The sequence below is a fragment of the Mizuhopecten yessoensis genome, unplaced genomic scaffold (genome assembly GCF_002113885.1).
Source record: "Mizuhopecten yessoensis strain PY_sf001 unplaced genomic scaffold, ASM211388v2 scaffold371, whole genome shotgun sequence".
Classification (NCBI taxonomy): Eukaryota; Metazoa; Mollusca; class Bivalvia; order Pectinida; family Pectinidae; genus Mizuhopecten; species Mizuhopecten yessoensis.
Genome location: NW_018403513.1, coordinates 971,185 through 978,771, shown reverse-complemented (window position 1 = coordinate 978,771; position 7,587 = coordinate 971,185). Strand labels below are relative to the sequence as shown.

The window sequence follows — 7,587 nt, the reverse complement described above, 5'->3', positions numbered from 1 at the left end:
TGATATCTGGTATATCAACGTTAGTGTTACATATATTACACATGCTTTCGATGAAAAGGGGAGAAGGGGGAAGATAAAGAATCTATGTGTTGTCGTATTGACTTCAAAATCCGGTTATCATATTGACTTCAAGTACGGTAACTGTGTGACCATATAGAAATTATTTAAAATTTCAGTTATTAAGACATTAATACATTTCACCAATTTGTCCTTTATTGTGACGGTGATAATCTCGTCATTTCACAATTCAGCACAATTATACTCATATATACAATGAATATTCGCAAAAATAATCATTGCTAAGGATATTTATAACGCTGCGATAATAAACCTGTCATAACATTTAACACCGTGACGATTCCATACTTTGACGATGATACATTGTAACCGCATTATCTTCATTCATTATCACGATTATCATATATACTATAGCGATGCTTACACCGTCCTAGTACTTCACAACACGACGATCCCATACCGTGGCAGTGTTTATACCACGTTATATAAAATGTAACAAACCGCCAACAAAGCCTTTAGTTCAACACAACCACTATACGATAGTGTACTGTAATGATGCTTATAACACGACACCATCACGACCATTCAATACTGTATCAGAGCTTATAAACCTAACAACCACTACGATCCTATACAGTGTTATCGTCATTCAACGCTACGATATTTTGATCTCATGATGCTAGGTAGCCTCGCTGTACACGGCTACCAGTACCTATGTGTTTATAAAGAATTTCCGAGCTGCATTTTACTACTAGCTTATCTCCACCTAGTTTAGAACTCTAGAATCAAATATCCAAGTTATCGAAATAAATAGCGATTGTTTTTCTTCATAAATTAAATATTCGAGAAACGGGGATGGAGGCAGTCTAGTTTCGGTGTAAAACTTCCCCGCCACGATAATCTCATTCTGTGGGGGTGTTAAAGCGCTGTGAAGATCCTAACCTCGTTGAGTTTATTCCACTCCGACACTGTACTACGCTGTGGTAATGCTTACCTCACGATGTATCACTTCATCATATACGCAGTTTCTGTACTAACTCACCACGACACTGGTCCTATGCTGTGACAAGGCGAGGTAAGGTTTACGTATCTCGTGACTCTGAATGTATCACAAGTCCTTAACACGTATACAATATCGTCATCTTACCATTTGAAATGATGCATTTCGTTGCTGCATTTTCTTAAATATCGCATATTGGATATTGACTAAATACGAAAAAGCGTCAGCGGTATAAAGAGAAATAAAACAATAACATAAATATAGACCATGATATAGGGTAAGGTGAATATAGTTAGTCCCATGTATTAAGCTGACAATGAGAAACTATTATAGCGGAAGTAAATGTGTAACTGAACCTTTGGATATTGTATGTGTGGCTGATAAGTTTGTGCGTTATTGATAAATCTCTTGTGAAGATCAGCTGATTCGAGATCACCACAACACAAAGGTACGTGATTTCAACTCTCGAGCGTGCTTTAGCTTTCCGTTTTACTTTGAATTTACTTTTGTACATGTTATTTTGATGTAAATAGAAGTGTTAGTATTAAGATTATTACGTAAACATGCATGTGAATACGTTATGTTAAGGGTGTCGAATAATATTTAAAACAAATTACTTGTCTTACTTCCTGCCATCTTGACAATGGATTTTCATAAAATATCCTTAAGGAGACAAACATACATTTGCATTTTCCGGGTGTATATACCAATTNCCCCCCCGTTTAGAAATCTTGTTTATTACTTCAATGTATCTTGTTTATTACATTATAGGATTATAGGATTACGTAACATTTATTTCGATTTCACCTTACAGGACGTAAATAAACCATGGGTATAGGTGAAGGTCACGGAGAAGGAAAAGGTCAAGGTGGAGCTGGTCTTCTGAACGCCATCTTGTGGTTTTTCATCTTAGTTTTGCTCGCTTGGCCAATTGCATTCTTCGTCTCATGGCTGTATGTCCTGCTTCTTCCATTTGGAGCATGTATCAAAGTTTGTCATGACGCCTGTGATTCGCTTCTTAAAATCGTCAGACTGCCATTTTCGTGTGCAGAAAACATGATTCACATGAATTCTGTATGCTGATTAGAAAATTGTCCAATGCAGCCTGCCCGAACATTGAAGTAAACAAGTTTTCAAATTATATTAGTGGTATACCTAGAATTTGGCGCTGTTTCCCTTCAAACTTTTACTGATTTCCAAAGTCCATGAACATAAAGATTCCGGATGTTTTCATATTGTTTGATTGGTTAAACCATGCATGCAGCTACCAATTCCATTTACCCGTACTGACTAGAACTATGCGTGAATCGTTGCATTGAAGTACAACTGCAAAATATTTCGAAGGGTGTTAAGCTATATAAGTATACCTTCCTGATGGACCAACATGAACAAAAAATATATATTAATCGTACACAATGTAGTAAATCCTTGGATATAATTCCTTTGGGTTTTTTTCCACGCTTACTACCGAAATATTTCAACGCCCCTTTGCCTTTTTTCTCTCACACAACCTGTTTACAACCCCTCCGTGTAACGCCAGACCCCTTATAGCGCCAATATTTTTCTAGATTGTAAATTTATGTCAATAATTGGATCAGTCAACGTAATTCATAAAAGTAACTGTCCTAACATAGACAAAATAATATCAACTATGTAGAGTAAATCAAGACATAAATTTTATGTGTGACGTCACGTTGTTGCATTTTTGTCGATAATAAATTAAAGTTTAAAAATTGTCCGCGGTAATAATTTACACCAGGTACATAATGCCAACATTTTTCAAGCTTTTGGGCGTTATAAAGACGTTTTTGTATATGTCGATTGACAAATATAAAGTAAAAGAGGACACTGAAATACATTGGCGGAAAGCAAGGTGGCAAATAAATCGAAGGGCATCACATCAAGGTTTCTCTGTAGTTGTTTTTATAACAGTGTCCAACGTTTGAAGACAACAAAAATCGCTCCTGAAACAAACTAAAATATACAATATGTAAAATATTCATTTTGATTGCCACGTTGTTAGTTTGTTTTAATACATTATATATCTCTTAGTCCTGTGCATAATTAGTTTGTCTACATTAAAACCCTTTTTTATTACACGAATGTTTTGAAGTTATGTTTTATTACATTTCAGTTTTGTTTTATTACATGTACAGTTGCACCATCTGTTACCTAGATACGTTTATGCCAGTTTGACAAAACACGGCATATTGTTTATGTTGTAACTGCTGCAGGTAGCATGGAATTTTCAGAAAATATAATGGCATACGTCCATTCTCTTGTAGTATGAGCTCGTGTTTGCATCAATTTGTTTTCTAATTGTCTATTTATCATGTTGATGCCAATTTATTAGACATAACTGAAAACATTAACGAGGCTAGATAATTTTGATTTTCAATGTTTGGAAAATGTAGAGCGCACCTGCAACAACCTCGAAAATTAACATTTGGTAACGTTTTTCCGGTTCTTGTCGTATGGACGTAAAACAGCAACACGAACCAGCAACAACAAAAACAGTTCAATCAGGTTTATTATTTTTATTTTTTTCATTTTTTTTAAAAACGACGATACGGAATTATTGGGAACCACTTCACGGCAACTACGCCGGCGTCACTTGCCTGGCGTTCCCCGACGTACTCAGCGGCTCGCCAATACTCCTGCCGTTCCGCTCGTCCAAGGTCCCCTGTTTCACTGGCAATTCCGTATCAGCAAGTGTAGCGAGGTCCTTATTCCAAAATTATGATATTAATTACATTGTCGTCTTCTAAGGAGTGGGGAAAATATCGACCCTGGATCAGTTACCGCTGGTCTTATATAAGATGATATAACCTAAATAATCTAGACGTGGATACAACTATTGATGAAAAATATAAGTGAAGGGTGTGATACCATGGTTGACTACCCACAATAAAAGATTACATATCACGATTTTTAAATGACCTTACATAAAAAAATATGCATGCTAAAACAATGAACGATCAATGCTTAACGGGACGTTTTCGCCAAAAAATAAACATGCACAATGTGAGAAACCTACAGTGCTTAACAGACTATATAGCTAGCACTCGGGATAATCTGGACAGAACAATTCTTGCTCGTTCCGTTACTGGGAGTAGTGGTTGTCTCCCTTTACACGTGTGTACCCTAATTAAAAAAATGTATTTTTCTTGAAAACTGCTACTAGAAATATAAAAACCAATAACTGCATTATATTGTGATGCATCTATGAAGAAGTGCATTTTTGAGTATGTTATAATAATTTATCACTCCGTGCAAAATTGTCCTTCAAAGCAATACGTAAGCTGATCCAATTTGTGCATAAGATACGCAGTATAATACTGTTGTCGACTAAATAGTTGAATTGGGGATTTAATTTGGTGTCCTCTATTTGGGGACACAAACGCGACCACAAACTACCTTTCATTTTCTAGCGCCTTACTTGGCAACACCTCACTGTTGGCCTTTATGTTGAGCGTTCGCCCAGGCGAGGAAGGCAATAGGTTCTGTCCCCAGGCGGGACATACCAAAGTCCTTAAAAATGGTAGTTGTTATTCCTTGCTTAACATTCAGAATTAAGGGGAGTGTCAACATTCAGCATAATGTGACCGGGCGAAATGCTGTGCTTGGTGCCTTCGGCATGGTATTTCAGTGAGATAGCATTATATAGTCGGCATCAGATCCGCGCTATCAAAAGAAGGCATGCACACCAACATACCCTGAATCCTGTATATACACACGCAAGCACGCATACACTACACACATGGAGACACGTCCTTGAATGACCTTAGATGTTATTAGGACGTTGAACAAAATTAAACCAAACCAAACATTGTCAGTCCAATCGCCGTTTATGTGAAAAGTTTATCAAGCAATTCTAAAACTTTTTCGTGAGAATCATTCTGATTCCGGACATATTCCGTATGACGCTTGAAAAATGTTCAAACTGACCAACTGGTGTACCCTTATATAGCATCTGTGGATCATGTGATGGATTAATTAACCTTATCCGGACCTCGTTTGTTGCAACAGCTAACGTCCCTCCTAAAATGGCATTTCCAGTTTTTGTCCCACCCTCCAGTGGTTCTACCACATCGAATACGTCAGTTGGATTTGCGTCCTATAGGGCGGAATTAATTTCCACTTCATAAGGAGGGTGTAAGGAAATATTTTCCGCAAACTGGACACGTGAACAGCAAAATCAGCCAATCAGTTTACATGGGACAACGCTGCCATCGACACTAGTACTAATCAAATTCTGATTAACGTCAACTTTGCAATTCTGGTGGCGTGGAACATACCGTTTGATGTCAGGTCAGCAATGACTGCACTGAAACTAAGCGTTTTATTTGGTATTTCAGTGAGATAGCACTAAAAAGTCGGCACTAGATCCGCGCTATCACAAGGAGGCAAGCACACCAACATACCCTGTCTCCTGCATAAACACAAGCAAGCACGGATTCACTAAATCACATGTAGGCACGTCCTTAAATGACCTTAGCTACTATTAGGACGTTAAACAAAATCAAACCAAACAAAAGGTAGTCACACAAAATAACTCGAAAACGAAACAGGGACACTTTCGTCTTTGCATTTCCTTCCTGCGGATAGGGGTTAGAATATATCCGCTGTTTCCCACTGGTTGTGGTCAAATTCTTCTGAAAAAGTCAACCTTTTTGCCGTGGGTTGCATCCCGTGATTACTTGGTCGTTTCGACATTTAGTAAGTGGTAGTTTTCATTCGGTAACAAATTCTTTCTTACTGACCTCTTGCCTAATCGTTGTCAGTTTGTCCTTATCATTAATATAAAACTCAGACAAAGCCATTATATGCATTACCATTCAAGTATGCCGGATGTGATTGCGGAAGTAGATAGGACAAATTGTAAGGCAAGAAGTTTAGTTCAGGGACAAAAACGTTATCAAGTAATAGACATATGTGTTGAAAGACCTGTGTTGCATTTGCCTGTTATTTTGCTCGACTTTTTTAATATTCATGCCCCCTTACATACGAAGCTTACACGCTGTATATTTGTAAGGACTCAATAAGGATTCAATAGGGCCACATTTCATTGTAAGGACTCAATAAGGGTTCAATAGGGCCACATTTCATTGTAAGGACTCAATAAGGGCTCAATACGGCCACATTTCATTGAATGGTCTCAATAAGGGTTCAATACGGCCACATTTCATTGTAATGACTCAATAAGGGCTCAATAGGGCCACATTTCATTGTAAGGAATCCATAAGGGTTCAATACGGCCACATTTCATTGTAATGACTCAATAAGGGTTCAATAGGGCCAAAATTCATTGTAAGGACTCAATAAGGGTTCAATACGGCCTCATTTCATTGAATGGACTCAATAAGGGTTCAATACGGCCACATTTCATTGTAATGACTCAATAAGGGTTCAACAGGGCCACATTTCATTGTAAGGACACAATAAGGGTTCAATAGGGCCACATTTCATTGTAAAGACTCGATAAGGGTTCAATAGGGCCTCAATTCATTGTAAGGACCCAATAAGGGTTCAATAGGGCCACATTTTATTGTAAGAACTCAATAAGGGTTCAATAGGGCCAAAATTCATTGTAAGGACTCAATAAGGGTTCAATACGGCCACATTTCATTGTAATGACTCAATAAGGGTTCAACAGGGCCACATTTCATTGGAAGGACACAATAAGGGTTCAATAGGGCCACATTTTATTGTAAGAACTCAATAAGGGTTCAATAGGGCCACATCTCATTGAATGGACTCAATAAGGGTTCAATTGGGCCACACATCATTGTAAGAACTCAATAAGGGTTAAATAGGGCAACAATTCATTGTAAGGATTCAATAGGGCCATATTTCATTGTAAAGACTCGATAAGGGTTCAATAGGGCCTCAATTCATTGTAAGGACCCAATAAGTGTTCAATAGGGCCACATTTCATTGTAAAGACTCGATAAGGGTTCAATAGGGCCTCAATTCATTGTAAGGACCCAATAAGTGTTCAATAGGGCCACATTTCATTGTAAGGACTCCATAAGGGTTCAATAGGGCCACATTTCATTGTAAGAACTCAATTTCATTGTAATGACTCAATAAGGGTTCAACAGGGCCACATTTTATTGTAAGGACACAATAAGGGTTCAATAGTGCCACATTTCATTGTAAGGACTCAATAATGGTTCAATACGGCCACATTTCATTGTAATGACTCAATAAGGGTTCAACAGGGCCACATTTCATTGTAAGGACTCAATAAGGGCTCAATAGGGCCACATTTCATTGTAAGGACTCAATAAGGGCTCAATAGGGCCACATTTCATTGTAAGGTCTCAATAAGGGTTCAATACGGCCACATTTCATTGTAATGACTCAATAAGGGTTCAATAGGGCCAGATTTCATTGTAAGGACTCAATAAGGGTTCAATACGGCCCCATTTCATTGAATGGACTCAATAAGGGTTCAATTGGGCCACACATCATTGTAAGAACTCAATAAGGGTTAAATAGGGCAACAATTCATTGTAAGGATTCAATAGGGCCACAGTTCATTTTAAAGACTCGATAAGGGTTCA

The 7,587-nt window shown here is 37.8% G+C and overlaps 1 long non-coding RNA gene across 1 annotated transcript; it reads left to right on the top strand.

The window, feature by feature from the left end:
* The first annotated feature begins 1,103 nt into the window (after positions 1–1,103).
* Positions 1,104–3,117, top strand: LOC110446760. Its single transcript, XR_002462503.1, has 2 exons — positions 1,104–1,466; positions 1,833–3,117. It is a non-coding gene; the product is annotated as an uncharacterized LOC110446760 (long non-coding RNA).
* The last annotated feature ends 4,470 nt before the right edge of the window (positions 3,118–7,587 follow it).